Here is a 16,211-nt window from a genome sequence, read left to right as displayed (position 1 = left end):
AATACAAGAAATGAATAAATTACAAATTACTTGGAGTTCTAAAAATAATTGGAAAGTAGATAATTATGAAACATTTTAAAATAAATAATTTCTAATGCCAACAAAAATATTGATCTGATGAAAAAGATGTCATCCTTTACTATGTATGCGGATGGACATAACACCCGATGGACATATTTAAATATACTTTCTCTATTAAAAACAACAATCAGTCTAAGAAACTATCTCTTTAAGAACTACCATAACTTTTTTCTGGCATTTTAACGTGTCCATAAGACGCTTCGAATATACTCAGCACTGCACTAACGTCACATTAAGGAATGGAAATCATCTACTACTTAGTAACAGTGAAATTTTATTAATTCATTAGCAGAAAAGTAGTCTTCAAGCAGTGAGCGATGAACTATTTGCAGTTTCGAGAAGAAAAAAAAGATCCAATGCTGTGATACTGAATCATTTTGAATGCAAGTTTATCAGATACAATTATTTATTTTTAACGCCTAAGTTTGCCAATGCCACATATTCACTATTACTGCTAGGTTCTGTACTGAAAACGATACCTTTTATTTGAACTCAGTGAGCATGGCCAAAATAACTAGCATCTAGACGGAATTCGAACCTACGTCTGTACAACAGAAACGCATAGAGTCGTCCTCGCAAGTCATCTAAGGAGGTGCCTTAAGCATACTTTCCAATATTCTTTTATAGACCAATATTTTGTCTTCTTTTTGTTTTATAATCCATATTTTATAGATTGCTAGTAATGAGACACATAATATTAATTAATAATCTAGGCTAATTCCAACTTGAGTAAATCACCGTAGATGGAATCAAATTCACGTTCTTAATTAGTATGAGTTCATGTTACTGGTAATGTGATTGGAATAACGAGGACAAAAAGGGTCACACAACAACTTTTTGAATTCTCTCGAAAATAAATCTCCGAGAAGTTATTAAAACACTTAAATTCCAGATAAATAATATTAAAATAAAGCCTATGAATATGCTCCAAACGACCAGTAATACTAGAATTATATCGATGCACCGATCTTTGTATCAGAAAATGAACACGTGACAGGTATATATACAAGAACCTAACAGATCCTGAACTTATTCATCAGAAAGAAATGAAATAGTCTCTCTCTCTCTCTCTGGATTCTTGTCGTATACTGCGATTTTGTTATTTAAACTCGGCAGAGCAAAACAACAATTCCACTGTTTCTTCTCCTAAGGCTAACAGCACTTTCGGAAACTTCTTGTGTTCAACCCATGAGGAATCAATTTCGTGACAGAAGTCAATAAAACTTTCGATGAGGATTTTAATGGGTATATACCAAATAATTTAGATGGAAAAACATTCTTCGAAAAAAACGTCCATTTGAAGAATATTTTTTCCATCGGCATGATAACATTCCGCGTTCCAATAAAATTCCTCGAAAAATCCCGAGAGTTTGACTGTACGAAAACAGCCATGTGAATGACTTCATTTCTTTTCTTTAGTTTGAATGAGAATTTTATCCACGCTACCATTTCTTACTTCCCTCCTTTATCCTGTAGTTCTTCCTCAAGAGCCACCGGATACACTAGTGATCTCTTGGGAGAAATGCCGGTAGTGGAATCCCCAATTCCCTTCAACTCATTATTTTGCAAGGTTTGTGAAGTGCGTGTCCTGCGATCAATTTGCTGGCATTTCGAGGAAAGATAAAATAAGAGTGTAATTCCAATGCGATAACTTTATTTATAATGTAAATTTATGTTAAGCGTGTACAGTTAAAGTTTATGTAATGATTCCATCAACTTAATGTTACGATAATATGCATACTGAAGATACGATCCTAACAGAAAGCTTTCAGCCAAAAAGTGAACACCATTAAAAGGTAGAATAAGAAATATTCACGTGTCTCCCCTACCAAGCCAACAAAGGATGATTGTATTATGAAATACGAAAAGTTTGACTATCCGAGTCGGTAAACATTGTTTTTCTGTTTGGTGTATAATATTTATAAGGAATATTATACACCAAAGGTGATTGAAGAATAACTTATCTGTGGTTTAAGGTTCAGATTTTATTTATTTTCTATTATTATTATGTGTATGTGTGGTGGTGGGAAGATTCTTTCGTATAGCATGCTGCAGAAAGATACTGAATTATGGCAATGATAGTTTCATTTAGATGGTATTATAAGGCCTTCACATAATAGCCATTAACTGTACGGTTCTTTCTCTGGCAGTTTTCTTTTCTTTTTTTTTTCAATCTACAATCCCGAGAAGATAAATCCCCTTACCTCCGTATAACACCGATTAACTCCTCGCCTTCAGTTGCAAAAGATTCCTTGCATCTCGAACCGGATTCGAATCTTACTAACCGAAAGGAAATTTCGCAATCACAACAACAAGGTGGAAACTACCTAAAAGTTAAGGATTAAAATTGTTCCGCCTGCAGCTTTTGATGAAGGAAATCGTAAAAGGTTTCTGCGTTATATTTTGGTTGAATCCAAAAGATTGTTCATCAAAGGATTTATGAACGATTATTCACAATTTAGTCATTAATAAATGGAAGGATAATTCGAACTTATTTTTCAAGTCAATATTTTAGAGTTATACTAATTATAATTAGTATAACTCTAAAATTTCTTTCATTTCTCGCATTGATTCAAAATGATAATTATCATTTTGAATCAATGAAAGATTTTTCTACTTGTGAGATTTTTCTTTCGATAAAATTCTTTAGAATTCCGTTATAAAGGTTGCATAAGGAATTCTAAGATTAAACATTATTAGCACTATAGTTTTCTACTGGTTCTGTATATTTCTATATATTTAACAGACTTCGGGAAAGTTCTGTTAAATATCAGTTGAAATGCAGCGACTTATTGTATTAAAGTTGAAATGGAATAGACAGTTGAAAACCAGTTTAAAAATGGACTCGTGATGGTAACAGAATGTAGGCGTGCAATAGAATGAGTGAATATAATTGTCATCACCATCATCAAGTTCCATACATGTATATTCAAAGGATACAATGGCAGTAATAAAGTAAACTTTTGATGCCTTTTTGAAGACAGTTTTCATTTCCGTATATTGCGTTGTCTGGTTGGATTACAACATTGTCAGATCTTTATTTCGGTATTCTAAGGCATCAATGTGTCTAGATCTTTGTTATTCTTTTTCTGGGCCTTTTTTGCTAAACATCTATTTCGCTAATCTTTCTTCTCCCATTCTGTTTAAGTGACCATACCCCACCCTCCTCTTCTTCCTGGAGATTAGCTCTGTTCACACATTTCTGAACACCAACAATGCCAAGTTCGAGTTCATTTATAATATCTTCATTTTTAATATAACCATGCTATTGATAACATATGGTGTCTAATCTTTAACTGGTTTTTATTTCCAGCCCAGCTTGCAGAATGCATAAGTTAAAATTAGTTTCAACACCATTTTGCATATTACAAGTTTAGTGTTTTGACGAATTTCTATTTTATTCCATCTAAACCGATTCAAATCATTCCTCATGATATGAGCTATGTTTACTCTATTATCTCTTTCCATATTTAATTGCCACATTTACTAAAGAGTTGCCTAAATAGCCGAAATATTTTACTCGTTCTATAGGTTCTCCATTCAGAATGAAGTAGTTAAAGTTTTCCACGTTCCAGCCTATTTTCCTAGTTTTGATATTCTTATTGCTTTATATTTCCCTTTTTATAGATATAAAAGGGAAACAGAACTGAATGTGAGATAGCTACAATGAGAGCTCTAATCAAATTATCTGAAATTCGACCTTTTGGTCATGTATGCTAGATATTCATATTGCATCCTATAATTCAGAAAGCATAATGTATAATTTTTATATTCCTTTCTGTGCATAGTGACTGCATAGGATATAAATTCCTGATATTTTGCATAGTGTAATGAAAGCTACTTTTATGTCACGGTGTTCAAGTATTTCAGAAATTTTATGCGTTGCACGTTGGATGTAAGTTTCTCGTTGTCTGGAGTGAGACTGCAACACCTTGTTGATAATGTGTACCTATATCCATTTAAAGAGGTAGTACGATTGAGCTATTTAAGGTCTTAAATTCAACTTCTCTATTTTCCTATAATTTTGTATGCTATGTCTTAGTTTGATCATTCTAATTTTTGCAACGTAGTCAGATTCTGAATAATTCAGGTTCCTGAACAGCTTACATCGATGTATACATTCCACTCTTGAACTTCAACACAACGAGACTCTGCAATCTCTGGATATGCTATACGTCTAACTATCTCCGAAGAGAACGAACTCATTTAGTTGTTTATAATACAGATAGCCTTTTCTCCCCCATGCGCACACCTTATCTTACCACCACAGCTCAAAAATAGGAATAATTAAAACGTCAAGAGATAGACAACTTCTCTTTGCAACACAGAACCTAAAATACCTCAGCCATACACCTTCTCAAATGGATATGGATACAAGGCGATCAACAAGATTTAGTACCCCCCCCCCCCTTTTTCGCGATAGCGACAAATAAGCAAGAATACAAAAAGATACAAAAAGGTCAGTAACTCTTTCTTATATGTCCAAAACATTCACTAAAATCAATTCATGAATGAATTTATCGAACAGCAGTTCACCGAAAGGCAAATTACTATAAAAACAATTATTCGCATAACTGATTACATGAAAAAACAATTCATCGAAAGGTAGTTTTTTCCAGAAACAAATCCGCCAATTCACCTAAAACATAATTTATCGAAAGGATAATCTTCAAAAACATATAATGCATTGCAAAAAATCACAATTCATGGAAACTAAAAACCATCGAATATGCAATTCATTGAAAAATGAAGTATAATTAATTTACGAAAATATGGATCGGAAAATATGGATCCATCTAACTGAAGCGAGAAGTAACCACTGTCATAAAAAGTAGTTATATGAAATAAACAACATCATTTATTTAATATAAAACCGAAGCATTATATGTTCAATGTAACATGCAACTGAAGCAATGACAGTATTAATGATGCCATTTATATCATTATTTTCAAAGTTCGGCTGGCAAAACATAACGAGAAAATTACGCATGCATTTTGTTTTTGTGAAAAAAACATAATAATGGTTCTGAAAAGCTTGAGCTTGTGGTCAATCGCCAAGGCTGTTGGGCGTAAACATGGTGACCACCCAAGGATGGTATACATATTGTCCTTCAACTCTGCTTAAGGTGGCAAAGGCAAATCACCTCTAGAACTACCCGAACTCCTAGAAACTGCTCATTGCATTTCTCTTCTGATGTTTCGCCAGAAGGACATCAGGAAAATCCTGATTAATCTCGAACTAATAAGGCGCCTAGTCTAGATAGTATTCCTCCTGTTGTACTCAAAATTTGTGCCCTAGAATTAATCCCGTATCGCCTATTTAAGCTGTGATATTCATCTGGCATCAACACAAGAACATGGAAACAAGCTTTTATCCAGCCTGAATACAGAAAGGGTGACAAAAGGCAGCCATTAAACTCTCTTCCTATTGTTCATAACTCAGTACTCCAAAGTGATGGAGAAGGCCATCAACAACCAGCTTCACTACTTGTAGACCTATCAATTAATTATCAATCACTAATATGGATTTTGTCATTCTCGTTCTACAGCAGATCTTCGCTAACCTTACCCACAGGCCATGAAAAGAACTGGAGAAACTCATGTGGTTGCTCTCAATATTTCAATGGTATTTATTCGATCGTGTTTGGAATCAAGGCCTTATGAAAAGCTATTATCTTAGGGACTCCCTCCTGCGCTATGTGACTGGATTGTCAGTTCCTCTGGTCGTTCATTGCGTGTCATGGAATGGTTTCCTCTCATCAGATTTCTGTATCAATGCTGGAGTAACCAGGGTTCTGACAACCCACCCACGCTATTCTTTATTCATTTTCATATTAAGATTTATTTCCTTCGTTCTACCATATGTAAGTTATTAGCAGTCAATTTTTTCAGCTCTAATATTTGAAGTCCTTATAAAATTTGTTCCGACCGTTCTTATTTTTCAATGGAATAGCATGGCAAAAATGTATTGAAATAACTGCTCTGACTTAGTTAAATTTACAAATTTTTGGGATTTGAAAAACAAGAAGTTTTCTACGTTCAATTTTGGTTACACAATTCGTTCATTTTTATTGGAAAAAAATGGCAAAAATTTTCGAACGGATAATAGTTACACTCTACCAGGAAAGCATGTGTGTGTATTGTTAGGATCTGTAGTAAAATTTTCAAATGAGGTTTTGACCGGACCAGTTGTTATGGAAACGGGCAAATAGAAATTTTGTATGCAGTGCATAACTACAAAACAGGCTGATGTTTCACACGATAAATCATCTACCCTATGATGCAGCAATTGCAGATTACAGCAAGAAAGTAACTCGTTCGATGATTTCCGAAAGGATTTCAATGAAAGTTCTATTATTATTTTTATGATGAACTGTTGTCAGATAATTTGTTGTTTGTTGAGCTGTCTATTCGAGTACTGCTTTTCGATAAACTGCCATTTGTTAAACTGTTGTTCAATGAACTGCGTTTCGGCGAATTATTTTCACATGAAAGGCCTTTCGATAAACAGTCTTTTAATTAACTATTTTCGATGATTTTTTTATGGAATCCGTACAGACCATAACTACTTTGTAAGAAAATCAAAAAAATAACTTCAGAAGTATGCAGAAAAGTATACAATGCCAGTTTAAGCTGTGCGTAGTTCTCGTTTGTTTTTATTCATAAGCTAAATTGACATATTTAGTGAATAAAAACAGTTTGATAAAAGTGATGATATCCCAACACAGGATAATATAAAATCCATAAAATAATGGAAAACAGAAGAACATGACTGACTTTGTAAAGATGTAAATTAATTAAAAACAGCAAGTGAACGAAATCTAATGCAGTAAAATACAGTTAAAACAATCTGATAACATTTTCTGTAGTAGGCATAGCACGGTTCGAAAGCAGGCTATAAGTAAATAGAAAAAATATTTCATAAAAGCTTGAAAAACTTTGTAACATAATAATAGATGATCGCAGTCATCATTATCATCAACAGTTCAATCTATTTCCATATTAGCAGCAAGTTTGTTTCGAAAAAATATACAACACTACTACAACAGAGCTTGGATGAATTCAACAAGTACAGTAGTGATAATATATGCTTAGATCCAAGATATCCCCTCCCCCAACTCCTGTTCTTCATCCCACAAAACATGGCAAAACTATCACAATCAATTAATGGCCTAATATATTGTAATATTTATCAGTTATAAGTCTGGAACCATACGAGAACTCTATTACATTTGTCAAAATACAGAAACAATTTTAAATCATCTTTCATCTCACAAAACAGCGAACCAGACAGACCGACACGCTGGACTCAAACTACATTGCTGCAGCCGTTGCTTTCTTTCTAAACATACAGCCAACATTAAAACACAATGCTTCGTTAAGCGTTGTCTCCTTCACTACCACTTCCCGATAACAATATCTCCGATCACTATGTTGAATTTTTTCTTGATAATTATTCATACGACTATTACACTTTTTTATAAAATCTTTATCAAGTAGCTTTATTTTTATCCTCCTACATGTTTCGCCAATCTGTTTCTATTGGCATCCTCAGGGAATACAAATCAGTAAGCACAAAATGAAGGTTACAGACTAGGTTATAACCGATGGTTCTAAATCATACAAAAATTGGTATTGTGCGTGACAATGTGCGTGTCTCGTTAACGTGATTTATTTGTGATGACTCATGACGTAATTGTTATGAAAGTTCATTTCTTTGATATTTAATGATCTGATAAAAGTTTTCCAAATTTCTGGTAAAATTAGACCTTGATTCTTGTTTAGGTTTTCAGTTTTACGGGCGACTGTAGCTGCTTCTTTAAAGGTTCTTGAATGGTAGTTATCTTCTATGTATGGCATAAGGCTCTTATCCCACTCAATGTGATGGTTAGTAGAGGCAAAGTGGCAAGAAAGGCCTGAAATGTCTTGTCTGTTATTTCTGACATATCCTATGTGTTCTTTCTTTCTCGTTTCGAAGCTTCTAGATGTCTGACCTACGTAACTAATACCACATGAGCAAGGAATATTATATACTCCAGAGTATTTGTAGAATGGGTGAGGATCTTTCGGTGATCTTAAAAATTTCCGAATAGTCGAGACAATAGCGTGATCCCAAAATTTCTTCGTTTGAAACAATTTTATAAAACTAGACAAGCCAACTTGATTTACCAACGAACTTCGTATGCTCTTCTTAGATTAAGAATTCGCCATACGAGATTCATGCTTAGCAAAATAGACTCACAGTGCTATAATTTATTCACAGATATCTCTAATAATCTTGACACTGAGACATGGCAACTATTAGACAATATGATTAACCACAGTTTTACCAAAACATTTAATCACAGCAAAAAGACACAAATTGATAAATTCAATTTACTGTATGATAATCATAACAACTGCAAACTACCAGATAAGCAAGTGATAATTAACATATCTAAACACGTTTTAAGTAAACCTGAGATCTCTATCCTCAAAAAAAGTTTCAACTTTGCTTTAAAACCCACTGTCATTCCTAAAATATAGTTCATCTGCAACTTAGAAAAAGCCTTCTCATTACTACCAGCTCCAACAGCTAATGACTTGCGATTAAAAAGCAGCATAATCCTTTCAGCTCAGTCAAGATCTCCTAACACCAACTCTAACCAAATGGAAAGAAGAACGCTTCTCAAATTAAGGAATAATAAAGATATCATCATACTCAAAGCCGACAAAGGTAATAATACAGTTATATTAAATACTTCAGATTATAAAGAAAAAATTAAAAATCTATTATCTGACAGGTCTGTATATGAAGTTTTCAGTAGAGATCCTACCACTAAAAATCATAATGACACCAATGAATTATTACGTGGAATGAATAATTGGCCTATAGAAATTATAAAAAAATTAAAATCTATGCACCCACTTACTCCTAGATTGTATGGCCTTCCAAAAATTCACAAAGAAGGTATACCATTACGTCCAATAGTTGATGGAATCTATTCTCCCACTTACAAACTATCCAAGTATCTTGCGAAGATTTTACAATAACACATTCACGTCTCGGATACTTATATTAAAAACTCGAAACATTTTATAGATAAAATAAAAAACATCCCTATTTTTGAAGAGGATATACTAGCAAGCCTGGACATCACATCTCTGTTTACTAACATTCCAGTTGTTGAAGTCATCACCATCTTAGACAAATTGTTCCCAAGAAACATGACTACTTTGTTCAATCACTGTTTAACTTCTAACTATTTCATTTGGCAAGAAACGATCTACAAACAACTCACTGGATTAGCTATGGGTAGCCCCCTCTCACCTCCTTGTGCTGACTTATTCATGGAAGATCTAGAGAAAAAAATCTTAACCCAGATCTTTCCAAAACCGAAAATTTGGTACAGATATGTAGATGACATCTTTATCATTTGGGATCATACAAAAGAAGAACTAATGAATTACCTCAACCAAATCAATAGTTTCCACAATACCATCAAATTCACATTAGAAATGGAAAAAGATAAAAAACTGCCATTCCTTGACATTTTAATAAAGAAACAATCCAATAATAGTATCAACCTATCTGTATACAGAAAACCTACAAATACTGGACGTTACCTCCATTTCAACTCAGCTCATCACATAGCTCAGAAACTTAGCAATATCCATAGTCTCAAGAAAAGAGCTATACAGTATACGACAGACAAGGATGACCTACTAACGGAATTAATCACAATATCCAGAGAACTTTTTTTAAATGGTTACCCTAAAAGACACTATAACAAGATTCTATTTACTGATATACCACATCAACAACGTGATGACGTCCAATACATCAGTACAATTACGATTCCTTTTGTCAACAACCTTTCCAAAAAATTAGCTAACCTTTTAAAACCACATAAGATCAGAGTGGCATTCAAACCAATCAACACTATTCGGAAATTTTTAAGATCACCGAAAGATCCCCACCCATTCTACAAATACTCTGGAGTATATAATATTCCTTGCTTATGTGGTATTAGTTACGTAGGTCAGACATCTAGAAGCTTCGAAACGAGAAAGAAAGAACACACAGGATATGTCAGAAATAACAGACAAGACATTTCAGGCCTTTCATGCCATTTGCCTTATGCCATACATAGAAGATAACTACCATTCAAGAACCTTTAAAGAAGCAGCTACAGTCGCCCGTAAAACTGAAAACCTAAACAAGAATCAAGGTCTAATTTTACCAGAAATTTGGAAAACTTTTATCAGATCATTAAATATAAAAGAAATGAACTTTCATAACAATTACGTCATGAGTCATCACGAATAAATCACGTTAACGAGACACGCACAATACCAATTTTTGTATGATTTAGAACCATCGGTTATAACCTAGTCTGTAACCTTCATTTTGTGCTTACTGATTTGTATTCCCTGAGGATGCCAATAGAAACAGATTGGTGAAACATGTAGGAGGATAAAAATAAAGCTACTTGATAAAGATTTTATAAAAAAGTGTAATAGTCTTATCTCCGATCACTATTATGTTCATTTGGAAATATCACGAACGATTTACTACCGATAGGTCAGTTGATTAACCAAAAAACAAATTCAAATTTACCATCTAAAAATTTTTATTCTGGGATAGGAACCGATTTGTTAGAAATTTCGGTCTTAATATCCCCCCCCCCCGACCCTATTTTCCCAAATAATTGAATTCTCTTATGTTTCAGGATTATCCGATACCTTACAAGTCTTTGACGATGCATTACATTTATCAATATGGAGAATATCAATTGGATAAAACTACTATTTGAGGAGAAATTATTTGCTGTAATATTGGTTCAAAGAGTCGATTTAAGCGCCCAGAACAAAGTAAATGTGATTAAAATCTCTCTCTCACTCACACACATAATTTCGAACTATTTTGAACTCAACGTAAAATAATTTCTTTTGAAAGTTAGGTACAAATCATGGAACCTGACTTTATTTTGAAAAGACTTCTCTATTGACTGGCAAAGAAATGCTAGTTTTATCGAGTCATGAAAACAGGAAATCCATCTATAATTATCAGAAACCTTGAGGCAAGCGAAAAGACATAATAGAGTTGAACCGTCTGTCAACATTAAACTACGTTCGAGTGCAGAATGGTACTGACGTCATTAAAACATTCCAACCTATTTGCGCTGGTAACTGTTAATCATTCAGTGGAGGTTGAGGAAGGAGAAAGGGAAAGAAATCGAAGCGATTGCATTATCTTACCTCTGAAAAGGAACCCAACAGAGACGTTGACATTAGTTTGAACTGTAATTTGCATATGCACCTTTCTAAAGCTCAGCAACCGTTTCTTAAAATAACTTGCCGTTATGTGGCGGTGTCTTAGATGCGAGAGAAATGGTGATGTCTTTTCCTATTATTAGTTTGCCGAATACGTGCTAATTAAGATGTGTTATTTTTTCATACGGGGTTAAAAAAAAAGAATATGAATAGAATTATAAGCAAGAGGAAGGAAAGGAAGGTGGTGTGTGACTCAAAGTTTGAATAATGTTCTGAGTGTAATCGTTATTCTTAAATTTAAAAAAAAAGTTTTTTTTTTCCCATCAGTTCATTAAGTTTTCTTCCTTCACGCCTCATTAAAATTACCATCAGGCGTTCTTCAGGTTACTTATGAGGTACAAAACCACAGGGCGGAAATGTTATCATCAGTTATTTCAGACAGATAATTAGGGTTACCACTAAAATGTTCAAACATAGTAATTTTTTAATAGAAAAAAGTTTCGGTTTTACTGGAAGTGTTTTTTAAAATTTTTCTATTTCCTTATTTGTACGAAACATTTGCGATAATTCACATAATTCCATGTTTCCTTGTAGCACAAAGACATCAGTTTCTGCACTACCTCATGAAAATCAGCTTAACGGCGTGCGCATTTATGGCAATCACACAGAAGGATTTAATAATCCTACTACGTAGTTGATTTTCCCCCCTAATATTAGAAAAGAAGGTACGGCCCGTGTAGCTTTGTGATCCAAAATGATAAAACCTCATATGAGTAACCTATTTCAGCCACATTTTTATTTCATTAATTATTGAAGAATTATAGAATATTTTAATTACAACTGCCAATTTAGGAATTATGTATGAATAAATAATACTTCCTACGAATTCAAAATTCGACTAATGTATTTGCAGTAAATTACAATTATGTTTATCATTTAGCTGGGATACAAACTTAATTTATTTTATGATATTCCTTTACGTAATCTTAATTACTTTTTTATTATTTATTATTTCGAGGAAATGCTTCCAGCGCGCGCACCTTTCGAATTTCATCAGTAATACGAAGGAAGGCGTGTTCGTTGAGCGCCTTGCGCAAAAGAACACGTAAAATGTCATTTGTCATTATAAAAGAATCTACACAAATTAAACTTTATGTAGAACATTTCAGAAGTCCTAATTTAAACCCTTGCTGCCAGCAGTAAAAGGGATTCACGTGATGTAGAAGCATGAAATCACAAACACACACATATCAATTTTTACACACAATAATACAAATCTTTAAATGTCATATTTTTAAATGTTTTTTAAGTTGTGAAGGAATAACAAAAACGTTGTATACATCGAACAAATTTACATTTTCTTCAAAAACAAGCAGAAGATTTGAAAACAAAAATGAAAGTATTATTTGTGTCAATAAGAGAGGTATTGTCATTCATGCATACACCAATATTCATTTACATAATATAATGTGATGTGGTGGAAATGGGATGTGTATACAGGATGAGACTTTACCTTGAGTAACCAAAAGGTGTTCAAACTCAAGGATGTGTATGTCACATCATTCCAGAGCCACATAAGACGAAACAAAGTTAAAAGAGCAGGATTATTTATACACATCGCTAAGACCTTTCAACTGCTAAGATAGATGGTCAATCACGTTCTTCAAAGACCAATTTCCACCATTTCTCGGTCATCAGATAGTCCTATATCGTTTCCTTCTACATTACTTAAATCTCTATTGCCAAAGGTAGCATTATCACCATAACAATTTTGATGTCCGCCATAACCGCAAAGAGGACTTCATATACCAAGGACATCCGGAAGTTTGTACAGTGTTAGGAATGTGTGCAATACTGGGAATGAAACTGTATAAAGAACGAACAAAACGAGTATAACAAATTCACTCGATCCGAAGATTATACAATCAGAAGATTGTTTTTATTACTTATATAAGCGAGTCGTGGCGAATTTATTCTCTTTTGTAAGATTTTTGTGACTTGTGAATACTCTTAATAACCGTGCATGATCATACCCTTACATATTTTAAATGCAATTTGAAATAAATGCAATTACGCAAGCAGTCCAGGCAAATGGTAAGTAAAGTAATAAACCGAGTCATTTAAGTCATATAAACTAGAGAATCAACGATAGAAATGGAAATTATGACCTTCAAGTTATAGTTTTGCCGAACCTGGAACTGTACGATAAGGTCAGACAAACAATTAGCATAAACTGGGAGAAGAATCCATAGCGACTTCTACAGTAGTATTCCAAATCTGAAATAATGGCGATTGCATGGAAAGAGTTGTCGTTTATTGATTGCCCTTTTCTAATGACGTGTTAGCCTGGAAGAGGTGTGAAGGGTGAAAGGTGGGGAACTTTACCAATTCAACGAAAAATCCTTGACAAACCCAAGTTGTTGTTGTCGTTGTTGTGTGTGTGGGAGGGTAGTTTAGTTCCGTCATTCACATAACATTGTTATCTAGTTTTGTGCAGAAGCAGTGTACTTATATATATATATATATATATATATATATACATACACACACACACACACACATACATACACGCGCGCACAAACTGAACATAAAACTTTTCACATTAGACATTTTTTCAGGAAAATTCAAGTGTCGGACTTATCTTTTCCTCCAGTTTCTTTTTTTACAGGATGAATGTCGGTGTGAACTATCAAACTTAAATACGTTGCATAATGATTTTTAAATAAGGAAAATATTGTGTACATAATATAAAATAAATTGTGCATTTCATGCTGTCTCTGAAACCGGATTAGGAGAAGAAGAAGTTAGGCATTTTTATGGAAAGCCTAGGAGTACTCAAATCCTTTAAGGGATGCTATAAGCATTTTTAGACTTTTTTGTATTCCATCAGAGGCTAAGTCTATCAGTTTAAGGATTAGCATCCTCGTAGCTTAGTCCAAAGAAAGTTCGCGATTTTTTTTTTTTTTTTTTGGTTAGAAAGAGCTCTGTTAGAATAACATTAATCAACCTCAATGTAACTACATCTGCGGGATTAGATGGGATAACCGCTAGCATTTTACGAGAATGTGCAAGGGAACTGTCAATACTTCTGACTAAGCTGAACTTAAAATAACTTGAAGCTCTGGTAGAGTTCCAAGAGAATGGAAAGAAGGCAAAATAATTCTTGTTAATAACACTTAAGAGAGAGATTTACATAAGAGAGATTTCTAAGACTGGAATAGACCAATCGGCATCTCAGGAGTGGTGGTAAAAGTACTGGTCAAAAATTGGTCACAAAGAGTTCAAGAATGGGCAGATAAGAATATGATACTGTATGAGGGGACAACAATGCTTTGTGAAGGGTCGGTTACACCTTAATTTGCTAGCTTTCTATAATTGAGTGACAGCTGAGTTGGATAAAGCTACAGGATGATTGTGAATTCTGCAAAGGTCTTTAACAAAATACTATGTGGAACTCTGTTACGCAAATTAGAACAAATGGGAATGGATATGACACTGGTTAAGTGGATAAGAGGGTGTCTGTTGGACAGATATCAAACGCGGTATACGGGGGAGCAGAATCAAGGCGAAAACAGGTGTGCCGCAAGGTTCAGTGCCCACTACTTTAATTTGTACATAAATGATAGGAAATAACCTGAAAGAAAATACTCAGTTGCTGATGATGTAAAATTACATAGAGTAATAGTTAATCAAGGTGATGTGGAGAGTTTGCAGGATGATTTAAATAGGCTGTCAGTGTGGTCAGGAGATAATGGATGTCAGTTTAATGCGGAGAAATGTCAATCATGCATTTTGGGATAAACAGATTAAAAACTGTGTGCAACACTGATGGCACAGTACTCGAAGAAATAGATAAGGCTAGAGATTTAGGGGTGGTGGTAGACAGGGAGCTGAAGTTTCGAGGGCAATATCGCTAAGGTAGCTTGTTGATTACTTGGCTATCGAAGAACACAATAACAAGTAGAGTTAAGGAAGTTATTCTCTTTAGAAGGCCTTAATACGTCCACATCTGGATTGCTGTGCTCCGGTCTGGTCATTAGGGTTTCTTGGGAATGAGGATATGGCGGAAAGTATTCAGAGGCGAGTGATCAAGATGGTGAGTGGTGTGTGGAATGTTCCCTATGAGCATAGATTGAGAGTGTATGGATTGCAAAAGTTGATTGATAAGCGAAAAATAGCAGATATGATAGAAATATTTAACTTACTCACAGGGTTTTGTAGGATTAATGCAGGAGAAATGTTTTAGCACTTGGCTAGTAAAAACAGAACAAGAGGTTATCCCTGGAAGTTGAGTAAAGTTGTTAATGGGTGTGCGAGGACTAAGATTTTTTCTTGAAAAGTTATGAATGAATGGAATGGGTTTGCCAGAGTCAATTGTTAGCGCTCTGTCTGTTAATGGATTCAAGGAGGGTATGACAAATTGTGTGGATCTCCCCGATGAACCTTCGGACTCCATGGAAGTGCCTGTGCAATAAAAACAACCTCGTCTAGGACCCGAAAGACTTTTAAAAGAAGGAAGTTTCGAAAGAAGTCTCGTCCTATACGGAAGTGGTAGGGTTTTCAATCCCAGAAACTCGGATATTTCATTTCCATCCTCAATTCCTTCAAATTGTAATTGCAGGCATTCAAATCCGATCCTCCCAGTCAATCACAAAATAAGTTTTCTTAGTTTCCTCTGTCTTCCCCTCCTCCCAACCACCTAAAACATTTGAAATCTTAACTCTTCTCCGATGCAATCGTAATTTGCTCATACTAATGAAGAACGTTGCATTGTATATTTTTCTCTATATCAAAGTCTGCGTTTTTCTTACCCTACAATCGAAACTGGGGACGTAAACCTCGATAAGCGACCAACCTTTCGATAGAATTAATTG

General features: G+C 34.3%; 1 protein-coding gene across 3 annotated transcripts in view; it reads right to left on the bottom strand.

The window, feature by feature from the left end:
- Ih (hyperpolarization activated cyclic nucleotide gated potassium channel Ih) overlaps positions 1–16,211 on the bottom strand; it is a 485,037-nt gene that overhangs the window by 184,574 nt on the left and 284,252 nt on the right. The gene's annotated exons all lie outside the window — the stretch shown is intronic.

The sequence above is a fragment of the Typopeltis vanoorti genome, chromosome 16 (assembly GCF_054136105.1).
Source record: "Typopeltis vanoorti isolate ZY-2024b chromosome 16, IOZ_Tvanoo_1.0, whole genome shotgun sequence".
NCBI lineage: Eukaryota > Metazoa > Arthropoda > Arachnida > Uropygi > Thelyphonidae > Typopeltis > Typopeltis vanoorti.
This window is presented reverse-complemented; position numbering and strand designations above follow the sequence as displayed.